Consider the following 20,227-nt stretch of genomic DNA (forward strand, 5'->3'; position numbering starts at 1 on the left):
TTAGTTGCAAAGGTAAGTACAAACTGACATTAATCTATCTCATCTAACAATTACATTGAGCCTTACATAAACAGTTTTGAGTGAGAACCATGTATTTTAGAACTTGCATCATTACCTGAAATTCTTATGTCATCTGTTGTTTTTTTTATCTTGTATTGGGCTGTGTGGACATAGTGTGGGGGTGGTGCCACTGGTATCAACATTCATTGATCTGGACTCTTGCTAGTATTTTTCTATAGAATATCAAGTTAACTTTGTCTCCATTAACCCCTGTGTAGTTTGAAGCAATGGTTGGAGAGATAGAAATCTGGATAATATTTCCGTAACAGCCATCATTTTTATTAGACAGTTATTTAGAATTTACCAGAACTCAAATAGCCCTATAAATCTTACAAACATATCGAAACTAAAGGGCTTATTCTGAGTTTGCCAGTTAGACCAGCCAACTGCCAAACTCACAGTGATGAGGCGACCGTCAACCCAGCTACCTCACCCACGTTGTATTATGATTCTCCCTGTATTGGTCTCAGCTCCATTAACCCCTTAGCTGCTGGGTCTTCCCCCCACCCAACCCCTCTGTGTTGAGCTCTTTTTTGGCTATTTGGGGTAGTTTGTGCTTAGGCCTTCATACGCTTTTGTCCACATAAGCTATCCATGCCAAATTTGTGTCCTTTTTTTTTGCAACATCCTAGGGATTGTAAAGGTACCCAGAGTTTGTGGTTCCCCTGGAGAAGACCAAGAATTTAGCCAAAATACAGCAAACAAAATCTTTTTTCAGAAAAATGGGAAAAAACGGCTGAAAATGGCATCAACAAATGGTTTGCGGTGCTAAAATCACCATCTTCCCAGCTTTCAGGAACAGGCAGACTTGAATCAGAAAACCACATTTTTCAACACAATGTTGGCATTTTATTGGGAAATACCCCATTTTTACTATTCTTTGTGCTTTTAGCCTCCTTCCAGTTAGTGACAGAAATGGGTGGGAAACCAATGCTGGATCCTGGACAGCTAAACATTTCTGAAAAGTAGACAAACGTCTGAATTCAGCAAGGGGTCATTTGTGTAGATCCTTCAGGGTTTCCTACAGAAAATAACAGCTGAATTAAAAAAATATTGAAACTGAGGTGAAAACAAATAGCCATTTTTCTTTATGTTTTACTCTGTAACATTTTCCTGCAATGTCATACTATCAAAAGAAATATACTGTTACATCTATTGGTCTCTTGCTGGTTGTGGGTATATATAGGGCTTGTAGGTTCACCAAGAACCATAGGTACCCAGAGCCAATAAAGGAGCTGCACCTTGCATGGGTTTTCATTGTGTACTGGGTGTACAGCAATTCATTTGGTGAAATATAAAGAGTGAAAAATAGGTATAAAGGAGACCTTTGTATTTCCAAAATGGGCACAAGATAAGGCGTTGAGAAGCAGTGGCTATTTGCACATTTCTGAATTCCGGGGTGCCCATATTAGCATGTGAATTACAGGGCATTTCTCAAATAGAAGTCTTTTTTACACACTGTCATACATTTGGAAGGAAAAAATATAGAGAAAAACAAGGGGCAATAACACGTGTTATACTATTCTGTGTTCCCCCAAGTCTCCCGATAAAAATGGTACCTTCTAGGAAACTTCAATCTTTCTTGGCATGTTACCCCCATTTTTACCTGTCTGTAAGTGTGTTTTTACCTGTCTCACTGGGGTCCTGCTGGTCAGGACCCCAGTGCTCATAGTTTATGTCCTAATGTGTGTGCCTGTATAGTGCTTAACTGTGTCACTGAGGCTCTGCTAATCAGAACTTCAGTGCTTATGGGCCATATGTACGAACACATTTTCCCATAGACACAAAATGGTTAAAACCTTTTGCTACATCTGGCCCTATGCTCTCTCTGCTTTTAAATTTGTCACTATACGCTAGTGACTTCATTTACCAATTCCTTATGGGCTGCAGCATTTCTTTTGCCATCCATAAGGAGCTCAGACAAACCCTTTCACAGGGCTGCCACTGCAGCCTATGTGAAATAACGTACATTATTTCACAGCCATTTTCACTGCACTTAAGTAACTTATAAGTCACCTATATGTCTAACCTTCACTTGCTGAAGGTTAAGTGTAAAGTTACTAAGTGAGAGGGCACCTTGCCCCCACATAGTTCAGGGTCATTTCCCAGAACTTTGTGAAGGCAGGGACACCATTACACGCGTGCACTACATATAGGTCAATACCTATATGTACCTTCACAATGGTAACTCTGAATATGGCCATGAAAGGTGTCTAAGATCATGGAATTGTCCCCCCATTCCTAATCTGGTTTTGGGGAGCCAATTCCATGCATCCTGGGGGCTCCACTATGGACCCCCAGTACTGCCAAACCAGCTCTCTGAGGCTTGCATTGCAGCTACAGCTGCTGCCACCTCACAGACAGGGTTCTGCCATCCTGGGGTCTGAGCAGCTCAGTCCCAGGAAGGCAGAACAAAGCATTTCCTTTGGGAGCAGGGTGTTACACCCTCTTCCTTTGGAAATAGGTGTTACAGGCTGGGGAGGGGTAGCCTCTCCTAGCCTCTGGAAATGCTTTGAAGGGCACAGATGGTTCCCTCTTTGCATACGCCAGTGTACACCAGTTCAGGGACCCCTTATCCCATGCTCTGGAGCGAAACTGGACAAAGGAAAGGTGAGTGAGAACTCCCCTGTCCATCACTGCTCTAGGCGTGGTGCCCAGAGCTCCTCCAGTGTGTCCAAGACTTTAGCCATTTTGCTTTGCAAGGTGTGGGGGCACTCTGGGTGGCTCTGAGTGGCCAGTGCCAGCAGGTGACATCAAAGACCTCTCCTCATAGATCCTTATCTGATAAGGTAGCCTATCCTCCTCTAAGGGTTTTTCAGGGTCTCTCCTGTGGGTTTGCTTCAGATTTTACTTGCAAGTTTCCAGCAGGAATCATCTGCAACTACTACTTCATCCTCTGACCTCAGATCAACCGCAGCCTGCTCCAGGAACTGCTGTAACAGCAACAAAGTATCCAGAAGGGATAGTTTTCCTCTGCAACTTCAGCTCCAGCCAGCCACTGCAACAGTTTTTATGGTGTGCACGATCTGAGGACTCCCTGTCTTCACCCTGCACCAGAAGGACCAAAGAAATCTCTTGTGGGGTGACCGAGTCACTCCCCTGCTCATACAAGCACCTTCTAAGTCGAAGACCGGTTCTCTTGGACTCCTCTCCTGGTGACGAGCATGCTCCTTGGTGGGCCCCAATGACGCAGATTGTCATGAGGTCCTGCGGTCACAATTTGGAGGAGGTCAGACCTTGCCTTCCCACAGAACGGCAGTACCCCTGTGCACTGTATCTTCTTCACCTCCTGAGGCCTCGGTGCACTATTTGCAAAATTCCTTCATGCACAGCCTGGCCAAGGTCCCCAGCAGTCTATCCTGCAACGTTCAACTTGCTGAGTTGATCTCCAGCGGCGTGGGACCTTCCTTTGTAGTGCTGCACCAACCCCATTTTGTGCCACTTTTTTTTCTGGTGTCCTGGGACACCCCTGGGTGCCAACTGGTGCTCTGAGGGCTCTCTGAAGTACTGAGAGCCCCCTCTTCCTCCTCACACCACGTTGAGGTCCCCAGTTCCCTCCTGGGTCCAGATAGCACCTAATGGATGCAAAATGCAACTTTGCCGGAACCAAGGCTTGTTGGGGAATCCAGCATCAAAACTCACCTGCATCCAACTTCACGAAGTGAGACATCCTTTGCATCATGCAGAAACCCGCTGGCATCTTCCTAGGGTGCATTTCTGCAGTCTTCGTCCAACTGGGGACTCCTCTTTTGCATCCTCTTCTGGGTTGGCAGGTGCTCCTGTCCTTCCTGGAACTTCTTTCAACTTCTGGACTTGGTATCCTCCTTTTGCAGGTCTTCAGGTCCAGGAATCCACTGTTTGTTGTTTGCAGACTTGGTTGGTTCTTGCAATAATTCCTTTTAAGAGGTGTAATGTGTACTAAGGAAACTTGCAGTACTTTACTCCTGCTTTTCTGGGCTCTGGGGTGGGGTAATTTACTTACTTTTACTGTATTCTTACTCTCCCAATGATTCTGCACACACTACACTTGTCTAGGGGGGAATTTGTGATTCACATTCCACTTTCTTAGTATATGTTTTGTGTTGCCCCTAGACCTGTTTTCTCTCATTGCATTCTATAGTATTACCTATTGTTTGCTCTATCCTATGTCTAATTATTTGCCTTATTTTGGTGTCTAGTGTATATATTGTGTATAATACTTACCTCCAGAAGGAGTATTGCCTCTAAGATATTTTTGGTACTGTGTCACCCAAATAACCTACCTTTATTTTTGGTAACAATGAGTATTGTTTTTACTTGTGTATAAATACTGTGTGACTATAAGTGGTATTGCAGGAGCTTTGCATGTCTCCTAGTTCAGCCTAAGCTGCTCTGCTATAGCTACCTCTATCGGCCTAAGCTGCTAGAACACTACTACATTTCACTAATAAGGGATAACTGGACCTGCTATAAGGTGTAAGTACCCAAGGTACCCACTACAAACCAGGCCAGCCTCTTACATACCTCACTTGTTTGGGTAGGCCTAATGTACATGACAGGAAAAGAAACAAGGACGCATCACACTTTTACATTGAAATCTGATGTTATTTTTGGAAACTGCCTAGCTGTGGATTTTGGCCTCTAGCTCAGCCGGAACCTAGGGAAACCTACCAAACCTGTGCATGTTTGAAAACTAGACACCTAGGGGAATCCAAGATGGGGTGACTGTGGTGTTCTCCCCAATTCTGTTACCCAGAAACAAAACACCTTTCCCTCAGATTTCGGTGCTGAAAAGTTCTGGAATCTGAGAGGAGCCCAAAACATCCTTCCACTCAGTATCACCGCAAGTCTCCAGATAAAAATGGTACCTCACTTGTGTGGGTAAGCCTAGTGCCCGCGACAGAAATGCCCGAAAACATAACATGGACTCATCACATTTCCCAAACAAAACTAACCTGTATTTTGCAAAGTGCCTAGCTGTGGTCTTTAGCCTCTAGCTCAGCCAGCACCAAGGGAAACCTAGCAAACCTATACATTTTGTAAAAATAGACATCTAGAGGAATTCAGAATGGGCAGACTTTGGGGCTCCCACCAGGTTCTGTTATCCAGAATCTTTTGCAAACCTCAAAATTTGGCAAACAAACACATTTTCCTCACATTTCAGTGACAGAAAGTTCTGGAATCTAAGAGGAGCCACCCATAAATGTCCTTCCACCCAGCATTTCCCCAAATCTATTGACAAAAATGGTACCTCAATGGTGTTGGTAGACCTAATACCCCACGACAGAAAACGCCACAAAATGCAACATGGACACATCAAATTGTTACATTGAAAACTGACAGGTTATTTAGAAAGTACCTAGCTTTGGACTTTGGCCTCTAGCTCAGCCAGCACCTAGGAAAACCTACCAAACCTGTGCATGTTTTAAAACAATACACCTAGGGGAACCCAGGATGGGGTACCTTGTGGCCCTCAAACCAGGTTCTGTTACCCAGAATCCAAAAAACACTTTTTCCTCACATTTCGGTGATAGAAAGTTCTAGAATCTGGGAGAAGCCACAAATTTCCTTCGTCCCAGCATTCCCCCAAGTCTCCTGATGAAAATGGTACCTCACTTGTGTGGGTAGGACTAGTGCCCGTGTCAGGAAGAGATTACACAGTGGTCAATGTGGGTCCTTACATGAGGGCAACTGTTGACCCTGGGGTGATCCATTCCTGATGTAGGCACTAGGTACAGGCACTCAAGTGGGGTGGTGTTTTTTGTCAGGATAGTTCGGGAAACACTGGGTGGTAGCAATTTTGTGTATCCCAGCATATTCCTGTAGTTTTTGTGACAGAAATGCAAGAAAGAATTGAGTTTGTATTCAACATTTCACCTTTGCAGGGTATTCTGGGTAAGAGAACTATGGGGGATCCATACGTCACACCTCTGTGGACTCCCCCGGGTGTCTACTTTCCATAAATGTCTGGGTTTGGTAGGTTTTGCTATATGGCCGTCAAGCCCAGGACCAAAAACGCAGGTGCCTGCCTTACAAAACCAGGTTGTTTTGTGATAGATAATTTTGATGTCTCCACGATATAATTTGGGTGGTGGAATTTGGGGCTGAACTAAATTAGGGAGCTCCCAAGAGAGCATTCTCTCTGTGCTTGCTGCTGCATGCAACTGCTCTCTGGTTTGGGCTAACCCACTATTGTCCCGCTGCACAGACTGTGCTTGCAAGGGGACAGCAGGACTGTCCTCATCACTTCCCTAATGTTCACTGGAAGAGGAATTATCAAATGGGACTCACTCCCAGAGTCTGTGCCATTGTCCTATCCCTCACATGCTTTGTCAGTATCTGCTGTCTCTCTCTCTGATCCTACGTCTGAGCTGTCGTCTATAACCCAAGTGAGGGCTTGAGCAGCAGTCATCCAACGAGATGGCATCTCTGCTACTGGCTAAACTGTCGCTCTAAAACACTAGCCTACGTAGACAATCACAAAATTGCTGGTGAGTGTGTGTGTGATATGCTTATTTTAGCGCTTAAACTTAAAACCTCCCTGTCTTTAGCTTCCCAGCTGAAAGATTAACAGCAATTGACTTTTGGAGAAGTGAATTTGCTGTGTGCACTATGTCTGTTTTTAAATCAAATCATTTAAATTACTATAAATAGCATCACAGACAAACACAATGACAAACCTTTTAAAGTATCAGATACGTTTGAATTTAGAATATGTTTAATCAATGATATGATAAAATAGAAAAAATGATTGCAGGGAAATGTAGGTTGGACTCAGGGTCAATTATAAATTAGGAAAGTTTAAAAACAAAGAAAGAAAATGATAAGGGAGTTACTGGGTTAGGGGCGTGGTAAAGGGTAACAGAAAGACTGGAGACAGAAGGGATATAGAGAAGGGAAGATAACTGAAGGAAATGTAGGAGATACATGGAGGGAAGGAACAGGAAGGAAACACACAGAACTAAAGCTGGGATAACTGCTTCTGCGGGGGAGGTCAGACACTCTCTTCCTTCCTCTCTCCCTTCCCCTTGCCTTGCGTAGCTTACAATTCTTGGATAGGCCTACAAAATATATGAAACCTTCACTGTTGGCTTGCACTTCTATCTCATCAGGGGGCACATATATAAGAGTGAACAGCTACAATGCAAAGGCAGAGTGATTGCATCTTCTCAGAAGACATATATTGTCACTTTTATCAATATATAATTACCTCTATATAACAAAGACACATTAGCATGGGATGATTTGCTCATTTTCACTTTCCAGAATTTTATAGACCCATGTTATACTACTACCTGCCAAATGTTTTCTTAGTTGTATGTTAAGAGTGATGCATAAATGTTGCTTACAATAGGGATATGGTTTCACTCCTGCACTATTAAAATATCCATTTCAAGCTGTAAAACATGAGAAAGTGCACAAGAACTAAACAGAAACAACATATTAATATCAGACTGCTGCATCTTTAGGATACTAAGGCCTCGTTACAAAGCCCTAGCAGCACACTGCGTCACCGGATCGTCCTTTTTTTATGCTCTGGTGGTGCAGTGTGTCAGCCCATATTTACAAGACCACGTAAAGCCACCTTGCGTGTCTTTTAATGCACTTGTAAATATGGTCCTCTTTCACACATAACACTGCATGAAAGGGACATTCCATGGGTGTTGCTTGGGATGTTCCCACGCAACACCCCTGGAACCCAAATGAATCTGACACATTTCCAAATTTACAAGTCTAGGAATGCGTCAGATTCCTACACCGGCTCAGGGGTGGCGTAAGACTGACGCAACAGAGAGAAATATCTTTATTTATTCCAGTTTTTCCTCATTCTGCAGCACACATAGAAAGAGGAAACACCATTTGTGATTGTTTTTGTGTAGGAATGTGCCCCTTCCTTCACACAAACAATCATCCCCTCAATGCAGGCATCCTTGCACCATGGTGCAATGGTGCCTGCACTGGTGCTAGGCAGAAAATTGTGTGCCAGCACGAGGAAGAGGACCGAAATGTGCAATATCTTGCAAAACAGTGCATTTCTGCCCTTTTCCAGTGGCGCAGGGTGGCTTGCTGCGCCTCCCTTCGCCACAAGCCTCGAAAATGAGGCCCTAGGTGACTTAAACATCTGTTCCAATTCAATGTTCTCTTCCCCATTGAAATGAATGTACTGTCATACTGTCGTCTCCTGTGGCTGAAAATTAGAAGATACACTATTACAACTGAAACATATTTCCTGCATCATACTTATCTGCCTATATCAAATAACTAATAAAGATTAGGAATATGGCAAAATTCATTTTATCAGATTGTGAAAGAAAATATATTACATTATCTAAACATGGTTTTGCCATCTTGGGAAGTTATGTATTTTGCAGAGTAGCCTTGCAATGAGCTTTTGTTAACTTGCTGATCCAGGTAGTGCCAGCAAATAATTTCAGTTCTCCCTTGTAAGGAGGCTGTTTTAGGATTGTATTTTAATGTTTTAAACATTGCACATCGAAATGGGACTTTCAGTGCACGTTTTATAGTATAATAAAAAAGGCGAATTGTACATGGGCAAAGGTAAGCTGCAAATGCAACCCTTCCAGAGGAATAGGGTCAATATATTGTGTGTGATACATCTCATGACACAAATATCTCAAATATTAGGTCTACCCAAACATTATCTCCCTTGATAAGTCAAGGTAAGTAGCTGTGGAGTTAACAATAGTGAGCGCAAATTCACCCTGAAAAGTAGTGGTTGCTGAAAATTACAGTTAATTTTAAGAAGTCCTTTTGGGCACTGAGTTAAAAAATCAGTTTTACATTCAGAGAAATTTGCAAAATCCATAATTCACATCAACAACAGTGTACAATGCACGGTCAGGACACCATTATGCAACAAACTACTCTGTTCTACAGTTGTGTGCCCCAGACAACCCACTAGCAAACTATTAAATTATGTTGGAAGAAACACATGGACCGTAGGCATTGTGGAATGTCTTTCCCAATGGTTGTTCGCTCTGAGGAAGAAAAGTCCTCATTACATGACAATCCTGCTTGGCTCATGAGGCAGTAATGTTGATCTACCTGGTAGCAAATCTTGGGTAATGAAGATTTATATAACTCAACCCCCCCTCTCACAGCTGGACAAAGTCTTCTTTCTCTTTATTGGCATGACAAGAGGTAAGATCTGTGCCGAGTGTTGGTGATAAGTCTGCATCCTCTCACAAAAACGTGACTCGTAGGGCCTCTCCCTGGACATTGCCAGGAAAGAAACTATTACATGTCTGCTATGCCATTGCTTGGCAATGAAATGACTATTCAGCATTATTTGTGAGTGGTCAGAGGAAGATGGGACTCAGTTTTCATGGTGACATCTATATAAAAATGAGGACATTTCCATCTGAACAGGATGATGAGCAGAGTTGCAAACTGTTGGAGCAGGTCTTCATGTATAGTTCCCTCAACCCTTGGCAGCCCTATCAGCATTGCAAAAACGGTATTAGAATGTTTTTGCATTTGATGTACAGACAAATATGCCAGCTGAAATAAATATATACTCATTAGGATTGGCATGGGTATTGCTTTGGAGTGAGGGTTAAAGATTGTAGGGTGAGATTAGGAAGGTCTCACTGAATGTGGACTAGTCCACTTTGTACATTATGCTCTAGAGTACAGGCAAGTTAGCAGTAATGTGGAAGGCATGGCACACTTATGCAAATTAGGAAAGGATCGAGTGCCTGACCTGAGGCTGCCTGATCAAATGTTCAAATCCGAGCAAGCAGGGTTAATCCTTCTAAAATGAAGGGTACGAGTTTCCAGTTGTGAATGATACTAATTCCTCTTGTACAACGCACTGATGGTAGTTAGGTTTGTAGCATGAGCTGTACAAACAATGATAATTCACTGAGGTGACAAGTTGTTGATCTATTGATATATTCAACATCGATTGCTGTCTGCACTGGGTCTTTTCTTCATATAAATTGCAATCCACATAGTTTTGCAGTAAAAGTAAATGAGTTTTTTTTGGTTTTTTTTGCAGTGTATTTTTATTTCATCATTCCTAAAGTTGCTACTACTAAAACTTTTAACATTAATGATAGTAGAGAACAAACCACATGGCAAGAAAGTCCTCCAGAACTCACATATATTATGAGATTGATACATTACCTTGTGTAACAGCATGCTAGTTTGTTTGGGATTACTTTCTTAGCATCCGCAATTGCATGGCTCACTGCCTTCCAATTTGAAGCACAGAAAATAAAATAATGACTTCACATGCACTATGGCTGCAAGACTGAGGAAGATGTATTATTTAAATGATACAGGGTCTACTGTCACAGATCGCCACATCTTGGACTCCTCGGGCAGTGGTTTACTGCTGTCAGCTTTGATAAACATAAATAGGCAAAGCTTTTTCCATGGCGTATGGTAATAGGAGGTGCAATGAGCAAAAAACCCTGCTACTTATAAAGAGCTCTGACATAGTTAAATTCAACCCGAAGCGGTTGTTTTATTTTTCTGTGTAAAATGACACTGTAAGAGCTCAACATATTCTCTGTGAATGTTTCTAATGTAAAGAAAATGATCAGTATGAGAGCAGTAGTTGTCGGGGAAGCCGTGTGGAACTATGTGTATGTCACAATATCAAGGTCAATAATTTCGACCTGAACATATCTGCGCCACAATATTGAATAACGGAGTATTTTCAAAATAAGCATATATAGGGAAGTATGTGCAATGGTTCCCTCAAGCTCCTGTAATCTTTGTCATGAAAGTGTCCAGGGGGCCATTCAACGTACTCTGCATGGGGACCCATCTTCGGTTTCGTTATGTCCTTGCATTGGTGATAGATTAGTAGTCGATGCTATGGAGTCAATATATGAAGGTCCATTTAAAAACTCAATATTGTGGTTAAGAACTGATTACTGATTTGTTAGAAGAGTAGATAGGCATATAAAGAAAATGGACCACTAACTTTTAGGGACACATGTTGCTTCTGTGTGTGTTTTGAAGTGATTTCTTTGTGTATTCTAAATGGTTGATTTTGGCTTGATGTGTTATCTGAACCCTGCTTATTTAAAACACTAATGAAATTACCTGATGAATTGTATGGCCCATGAACTAAACCTTAATGGCTAATGTCTTTCAAAATATTCCCATTGCTCTGCTCAGGAAATATGTGTGTCATCTGGTCATTTTGGAGTGTAAGGTGATTTACAATCATTAACAATATCATTCTTTGGTGAATCTGATTTTGGATCACTATGAGTTGTGCTATCAAAAATAATAATCTAATTGTCATTCGTCAGATGAAATGTGCAGAACTTTGAATCGTGTGTTGTATTTTGTCGTTATGGAAATGCTCCTTGTATTTGACTTAAGAGATAAGAAATGACTCAATTATCCCGTTCAAATAGTATCAACATACCTATGTGTGCTCAAATAAGGCATGTATGGTTTCTTTTTCAGCAGCCTTCATTGTACCATTTACCGATCTTCAACAACGCTGGTGTGGTGTTCTGTGTCCTGCAGTTTGAGTGGAACAGATATTTATAGTTTATTGCGAGTGCAAAGTACATATTTAAATGTAAGTGTGATGTATGTTTAGCAGTCTGAGTTGAATATGCATAACTCTGTGCCCTCAGCCCTAGGCAGGCTCACATTTTATCTAATTTGTGGGACTTCCATTGGTTCCGAGCGAGCAAACAAATCTCATTCAAAATCTTGCTTTTAATGTTCAGAGCCCTGCATCAAACAGGCCTTAGATATCTATCAGCTAGGATTCGTTACTACTGCCCTAATGGGAACCTATGCTCCTTCAACAGATACCTGGCTGTAGTCCCCCATTTCTGCCGCTCTAAAGCGGGCAGCCATTCATTCTCTTACTTGGGGCCTTTGGCACAGAATAAAGTCCCTCATTTCTCATGAGCTATGGATATGAGCTGAGGATAGAACATAGACCAGTTGTTCGTAGGAGGTGTCACTCTAAGATGAGTGACTAATCAAGTAGAACTGACAATTACAACATCCTGCTACATATCTGTTGTCAGTATCCACTTCCTGAACTGATAAGTGTCAGTGCTGGGAAGAGACATGTATGATCTTTGCTCACTATGGTCATCTCTATTCCTTTTGGTCATTTTTGACAAGTCACTTAAATACATATTTTGAGAGGATTTTAACTAATCCTTAAACTGAACATTAGGGGCCTTATTTATACTTTTTGGTGCAAAACTGCACTAACGCATTTTTGCACCAAAAACATTTGCACCGGCTTGCACCATTTTTTAGCACCAGCTGGGCACCATATTTATGGAATGGTGCAAGCCGGTGCAAAGGGTAGGTTAGCATTAAAAAAAATGACGTTAGGCAGGTTAAAGTCAAAATAAATTACTCTAACCAGATTAGCATCATTTTTTGACGCTAAGGGGCATATTTATACTCTGTTTGCACTGAATTAGAGTCACATCGGGATGTCTAGAAACCATACAAGGGTATGGCAGAGTAGCTCCACAAAGCCTAGTAGAGGAAATTTGTCTAAACTGGCATCTTGCTATGTTTTGTGACTATGACAGCATATATGAGTTATAAGTGAATTTTCCTGGTGGTGATTGATGGATGAGACAAGAATACTGTACCAAGGTCCTTATGCATCCCCATAAAATAGTTGATATACCCATTGCCCAGTATACAGTGATAGTTGGTAATGGATTACGTTGGGAGCCATGGTGGTCAATGTAGGAATTGGGTTACTGGTTAAAGGGCTGAAACCCTACTCAAGCAGCAACCACAATCCTTGTCCGGCTGAAGCACTATGAAACCTGAATTTAACATATGCTTAAGCCACTGGTAGCTTGTCACGAAAGCAGCCAGGTTTAATTTAGGGACAATGTGTAAAGTATTTATGGAGCACTTCAAACAGTAACAAAGTGAAAATATAACACAAGAAAACTCCCACACCAATTTAGTAAAATAGAGACAAGTTTAATAAATTACTTGAAAACAAAATGACAAAAATCCAATTAGAAGAACCAGAGATGTACAAATTTAAAGATTTAAATGGAAACGTTCCTTAGAAGCACAAAGCTCCAACAATGGTAGTCTGGTTGTGCTGGTCCAGGACAAAGTCACAGGTTCAAGCCCACCATGATGGTGTTTGACCTTCGTACTTTGACCAATTTAGGCCTGCTGGTCAAAGACCCTTGCATCTGGGTTGAGGAGCATTGTGAGATTCTGCTCAGAGGATGTGTTGAGCAGCAGTGGTACTGATGGGTTGCGGTGCCACAATGTGTGGTCTTTCTTTGTGATGCAATGCACAGCAGTGGGTCCAATGGGCTGCAAGGCTGAGATGTGAGGTCCTGTGTTGAAATGTGCCACAAAGTGGCAGTGCCAAGGAGCTGTGCGGGTGCTAAGCCCTGTCCTATGTCGAGATGTGTCATGTAGCAGTGGTTCCAAGAATCAACGCGGCAATGCACCGCACTCCATTGGTTCTACAGGAACCACAGCTTGGCTGGCAGATCACCTCAGACCCACTTCCAAGGGTCCAGGGCTGTAGTGGCACCACTTGGGGGACAAGAGTCACCACAGACAAAGTCCAGGTGCTGTGTTCAAAGTGATTGAAGCCTTTTCTGTCCCTGCTCTGGTCAGGAAGCCAGTCCTTGGAGTGAAAATGGTGGCCCTGTGTACAATATGCAGATCTTGTCCTTCTCACTCAGGCAGCAGGGCAGCAGGAGAGCTGAGGAGCAGCCCTTCTTGCAGAGCAACACATGAGTCCTTCTACCTCTTCCACAGGTCCAGAGGTGTACTGAAAATTTGGGTCAGAGGGTTCAATATTTATACATGGTGTGAGCTTTGAAGCAGGAGAAAGTTTTGGAAGTTTCCACTCTCTGAGATGTCAGGAATTTCTTGCCTCAATGCCTTGGCCCCAACTTGTCTGGGGGCACAAAAGACTAATGTGAAAGCCTTTGGGAGTGTGCTCAGGCGGAGGCTTTGTGATGTGCAAGTGTGCAAGTGTTATAGTTTACAGCTCTTCCCCTTCATCAAGTCAGAGATGGGCTATCCTCCGAACAACTATTCACCCTTTTTTTATTTTCATGAGAGCAATACACCACGTCCAGCTGCTAGTAACACCTAGTTATGTGACCCAGGATACAGGAAGCAGGCTCCAAATGTCTGGGACACAAAAAGCCAACTTTCTCAAAGTGGAACTGTCAGAATTGTGACTTACAATCCGACTTTACTATTAAAGAGGGTTTTAACTTACAATCCTGTAGATTCCAAACTCTGTTTACACTTGTTCCCAATTCAAAGTTATTACCTATTAAATGTAATGAGGTAACTCAATGATAGGCCATGGAAGAGTAATGCCTTACAGTAATGATAAGGAATTCTAGAGTTTTCCACCACCAGGACATGTAAAAGTGAAAATTACATGTCTCACTTTTATAAATACACTGCATGCTACCCAATGGGCTATTTAAGGCCTACCCTATAGTTGACTTCTATATATTAAAAACGAAGATTTAGGCCTCAAAGAAAGTTTATTTTGCCAGGTCGAAATGGCAGTTTACACCAGCACACACAGGCTGCACTAGCAAGCCTAAGATATGTTTAAAGGCTACTGAAATGGGTGGCACAATGAATGTTGCAGGCCCACTAGTAGCAATTAAAATACATGACCTGGATACTGATTTCTAGAGACTTACAAGTAAATTAAATGTGCCATTTAGATGTAAGCCAATTTCACCAGGTTTAAAGGAGAGAGCACAATCACTTTACCACTAATAAGCAGTGTTAAGGTGTGCAGAGTCCTATGGCCAACAATACGAAGTGATGAAAAAAAGAAGGATCAAAGGCAAATAGTTGTGGGAATACCACAGCAAGGATGTCAGACCCAACACTCAAATTCTTCTACAGAGTATTTTTCACTCCCACTCAGACCATCAAGGTCCCAACAGCCACTGTTGATCATTTATTTCAAGTGACCCCATTTAAGCTGCTCTTTGGGCCATTGGCGAAATGCAAGTTGATGAACTGTTCCTCTTTGCCAAGACTGTATTTCCTTGTTAATACTGCACCTTTGTGCTCAGTAACCTACCAGCAAACTCCAAATTATACGCACAGAAACTGTGAACTTAACCACAAAGAAATACCAAATCTCAGACCACATTTATGTATCACATATTTAATGCAATTCGTTCTCCACAAGATGTTAATTTATCGATAAATAGCATTTAACCCATAACATACGACTCTTTGCATTCTAGAGCATGTAGCTTTCCATTTCCCATTACACAGTTCGGTCGAATTTGTGGGACAAGGTCGGCGAAAAGATTGGGAAACTGCAAGAGATTGTGTTTTTTCTCTTTAAAATATGTGATTAAATTTAGGCAAAAATGCCTTCAAAAGTACGATAGGGATGTTTCAACTAACCCTAAATAAATTTAAGGTATGTAGAGTCAGAATTCAGAGACTTAGAAAAAGAACACAGAGTATTTTAAATACAATCATATGCAAGTACAGGGCCTGTCTATTCCAGGATCTCAAAAAATAAACAAATACAGGCCCGCTATTTGAAAGAAAGGTGGCAGCTTTCCCTCCGAGGGCAATGAATAACTGTGCTCTCTCCCATTCCTTTTAGTTTCAGTTGAAAATCATCCCCAGCAAAAAAACAAAACAAAAAATAACAAGATGGACGTGGAGTTTGGTGGAGGATTTTAAGTAGTAGTTTGAAGGAGTACTTTTAAGTAGATGAAATGAAAGTAGAAATATGGTCCCAAAACTGTGTGCACGTGCCATGCACTCGAATCTATTTTCTAATTATACTGCTATTTACTGAGGAAGAAATAGAGCTGCTGATAAACAATGCGCCTGAAAGGTCGAATCACATGCGTCTGGCTTTAAGAATTGGTCACATTTCATTCAGTGCGTGCTCACCCAATTCTTATCACTAGCAGCAGTAACCCTTGTCTGGAAAGTGTGTATGTCTTCTCCTTGGCCAAACGACTGGGAGATGAAGGACTATATTATGTCATCGTTTTCGGAGATGTAACATCGTTGGTTGCTCCAAAACTAAAACCAGTAACAGAGGTATAGCTGTTGCACTTTTATCTGGAGAATGCGTTCCCTGCTGGCTCCCTGAAAGACAATCATGCTCTTTTTTTTAATTTTTTTTAATGTGTCACAAAACCTAGCAGGTAAGGCAGCTTTCCTACGCCCAGAACCTCTAAGTAAAACCTTCCAAAATAAACCAGAGAAAAAAAGATTCTGCTAATTACTCGGGCACGCAGTTTTTGCTGTATAAGGCACCAAAATCGCCATGCTATTTGCAATTAGAAAACAACTTAGAACAGATGTTGTTTATGTGCACCAGGTAAATTCGCAACCTTGTGCTATTGGTTTCCCCTGGAACACTGGAGAGGTAGGCTATAGCTTTATCTTCAAACATAATCAGCTTCAATAAAATACTATATATCATTTTATGTGTAATCTAGCCTTTCCTGTTATTGGAACACGCTAATTCGTTGAGAACATACGTTGGAACTGCACCTACAAATTAGGAATAATTATTATTTTTATTATACACTGTTCTATGTGACTAAATGGCAATTAAGTTATTATTTATGACACACCATGATTTTCCTGTTATTAACAGTGATTTGCAATCGTACATTATTAGCCGCAGTTGTGATTTTGAAGATAAATGTCGTGTAGGCTATTGTACTCTTATGTTGATGAAATCTTTATAGATCCAGTTTAGTCTCGGTCTTCTCTTTCTGCTCCATTTTACAAGATTTGAATTCGTACAGATGATCTCTTCTTCAAAGGAAGGCGGGAAATATTAGAGAATGCACTGTTGGTTAAGAAGTGGTAGGGTGACAGCATTTGCTTCTACTACTAAATGCTTCCTTTCATAACTATAATACGTGTATTGTCTGGGCACTCTGTTTCCAAATGATTATGGAACTGTTATAGCGCCATGTCTGCAACCAATTTCAATTCCTCATATATAACTAGATACATTGTGGAAAGCAGAAATTTCTCCCCTCTCACACTATTGTTCTTTTTCTCTCTGTCTTCCTGGTGCACTCTCTCTCTCTCTCTCTTTGTTTCTCTCTCTGTCTCAAGCTCTCTCTCAATTTCACTCGCTCGCAATTTCTCCCTTTGTCTCTTACTCTCTGAATTCGTCTCTATACCCCCCCCACCTCTCCCACTCTCTCTGGTTTTATATCCTTTTCTGTTTGTCATTTTCTGCCTGTGTTTCTTTCCCTCTCTCTTACTCTACGGCAGTGGTCTCCAAACTTTTTAATGCCACGTGCCCCCAGTTGAAAAATATAAACTATTGGGCCCCCCTCAGAATTTTTCACAATTATTTTATAGAGATCGCAATGTTTAAATATGTCAAGATGTATTTAAACATTGCAGTTAAGTACTGTTGCCTTTGTAAAAATGCATTAACATGTTTCTGCTTAAAACAAAACACTTATCTGTGTAATGCTTCTTTTGGCCAGAGCCTCCCGCCCCCCTTGGGCCACTTAATGTCCCCCTAGGGGGGCCCACCCCCAAGTTTGAAGACCACTCCTCTTCGGTGACAGGCAATCAGAGCCTTCATTACAGTAAAAGGGACCCCTGCCTCCTTTGGCTAATGTCGCATAAGGGGCCTTGTTACACCTTCTGTAGTAAACAATGCTATTGACTCTGTAAGTGGGCAGAGATTCAAAAGCCAGTGTTCCTTTGATTGCTAGTAACATGCCGCCGTGCAAATGAGGAAACCCCGTTGCACATGAACATACTCCAAATAGTGAAGTATGCACATATGCAAAACGTTCTCAGGGGAGTGCTCAATGTTTGAAACCGAGGAGGTGCTGCAAGTTCTATGTTTCCCCCATACCTCCCTTTGGGAGAGAGACTGAAGTCCCCAGAGAATCCTCACAGGGTTCACGCTTGATGTGGGCATTCAGTTAAACACTGTTCCCTGTGTGTGTATCAGGTTGCTTTGATAATGGTGGAAGCTGATACATGTATACACCCTGCATTATATCAGTATCTTTGCAAGCACACACTACTTTTTGCCTGTGAGTGGTCTCCACTGCTCTTAATGCCAGTACAATTAGATAGGCAGTGGAGAAATGCCCTTGCTTCTACAAAAACCTCCATTAACTGTATAAAAATTGTGGAGGACAGCTAAAACCAGCAACAGGCAGCAGTATCCTTTTCCGTTAGATGTTCACTCTCTTGGGCCAAGTTGTTAAGGAACCTAGGGTCTGCGCGAGCATATGTGTAGATAGAACCTGAGCCTATTAAAATAGTCTGGTCAAGAGAATCTCTGAAAATGTGAACGTAGCTGTTGGACTTGGCCTTTTTAAAGGATTATCCCTGAACTTTTTCCTTCTTCCTCCTATTATTTTCTGACTTGTTTTGGTTGGCTATAGGACTCTGGACACTTTACCACAGCTAACCAGTGCTAAAGTGCATATGCTCTCTGTCTAAAATGTTTTGGTGATTGGTTTATCTATGACTGGCATGTTTGATTTACTAGTGAGTCCCTAGTATAGTGCACAAGGTGTGCCCAGGGCCTGTTAATCAAATGCTACTAGGGGGCCTACAGTACTGATTGTGCCACCCACATGAGTAGCCCTGCAAACATGTCTCAGGCCTGCAATTGCAGTGCCTGTATGTGCACTTTTATACTGCCATGTCGACCTTGAAAGTGCACCCACGTGCCAAGCCCAAATTTTCTCTTTTACTACATGTAAGACTCCCTTAAAGTTGGCAGAATGCAGAACCATGGGTAGGGTGCAGTGTATTTAAAAGGTAGGACATGTACTGGATTGTTTTACATGTCCTATTAGTGAAATATTGATAACATAATTTTCCACTATTGCAAGACCTATCTCTCCCATACTGTAACATGGAGATTGCCTTGAAATATCTTTTAAGAGTTGTTCCCCATTGAGAGAAGATGGAGATCTGGAATTTGGGGCCTCCGAATTCACAAATTAAAAATACATGTTTTGGTGAAGTTGTTTTCTTAATTGTAAGTTTGAAAATGCCACTTTTAGAAAGTGGAAATTTTCTTGCTTAACGATTCTGTGCCTCTGCCTGGTTGCTGAATATTCGCCTGGGTCAGGATGACAATTGGACTGTTTGTGTATTCACTCTAGACAGTCACACAAAGGGAGCGGAGGTGTGCCCTGCATACCCTGATGGCCCATCACCAGGCTGATGAGTCTTTCTGAGCTAGGGTGGTGGGAGGAGCTGAAACTTGCACCTGAATAGGGCTTTGCCTGTCCTCACACAAAGGAGTCTCCAAACCCCTGGAGTCTGTCTGGGGCCAGGGCAGGGAAAGGCAGGGTCTTGTGCACTACAAAGACTATGCTTTGAAGTTTGCCTACTTCAAAGACAAAAATGGGTATAAGTACTGGACCACTGACACCACAGAGTTAGAACACTTCTGGAGTGAGGACATTCTGCCAGGAAGAAGAGCTGGATGCTGTAGGAGGGACTGCCACTCTTCCTGATGCTTTGTTGTGCTGGCCTGCTGGTTGCTTCTTCTATTCTGGGAGTGAAAGGACTGGACTTCACTTTTGACATCCTGCTTTCCAGGGTTCTCCAAAGGCTTGAACTGAGCTTGCCTTCAGGTAAGTTGTCTCAGGGCCACCAAATACTTCTTCTGCTGAGAGCCCTGGCTTGCCAAGTGGTGGTAACTCCAGTCCTTTGGAAGTGTAGCTGGTGAAGGAGAAAATCCATGCACAAACATGCCATCACTAAGAAATTGACACAGCGCCTGTCCTGCGGCTGCAGAATCAATGCAGCACCTGTCTTGCAGCTGTAGAATCAACGCAGTGCCTGTTTCACCATGGCTTCATCAACAAAGTGTGTCAGGATTTTCCAGGCATCCTCCCCGGAGAGTCTATTTCTTATTGACCCCACACCGCAGTAAGGAACCAAAGCTGCATGTTTGGGAATCGATGCATCGCTTTCCTGTGAGGAAAGAATCAATACATCACCTCCCCTGCCAGTAAGGAACCAATGCAGTGCCTCTCCTGCAAGGAAAGAATCAACGCATCACCTCCCCTGCACAGTAAGTAACCTACTCATTGTTTTGCTTTTGCAGTGCCTCATCTCCCCTGTGACCCACATTATGTTTGTTTTGGACACATCCCAGGAACTTTGTGCTAAACAGATACAACCATTGGTTCCTATG

General features: G+C 42.2%; 1 protein-coding gene across 2 annotated transcripts in view; it reads left to right on the top strand.

Moving 5' to 3' along the window:
• The window catches only part of NRG3 (neuregulin 3), a 1,859,719-nt gene that overhangs the window by 920,642 nt on the left and 918,850 nt on the right, over positions 1–20,227 (top strand). The gene's annotated exons all lie outside the window — the stretch shown is intronic.

The sequence above is a fragment of the Pleurodeles waltl genome, chromosome 6 (genome assembly GCF_031143425.1).
Source record: "Pleurodeles waltl isolate 20211129_DDA chromosome 6, aPleWal1.hap1.20221129, whole genome shotgun sequence".
In the NCBI taxonomy this organism is placed as follows: domain Eukaryota; kingdom Metazoa; phylum Chordata; class Amphibia; order Caudata; family Salamandridae; genus Pleurodeles; species Pleurodeles waltl.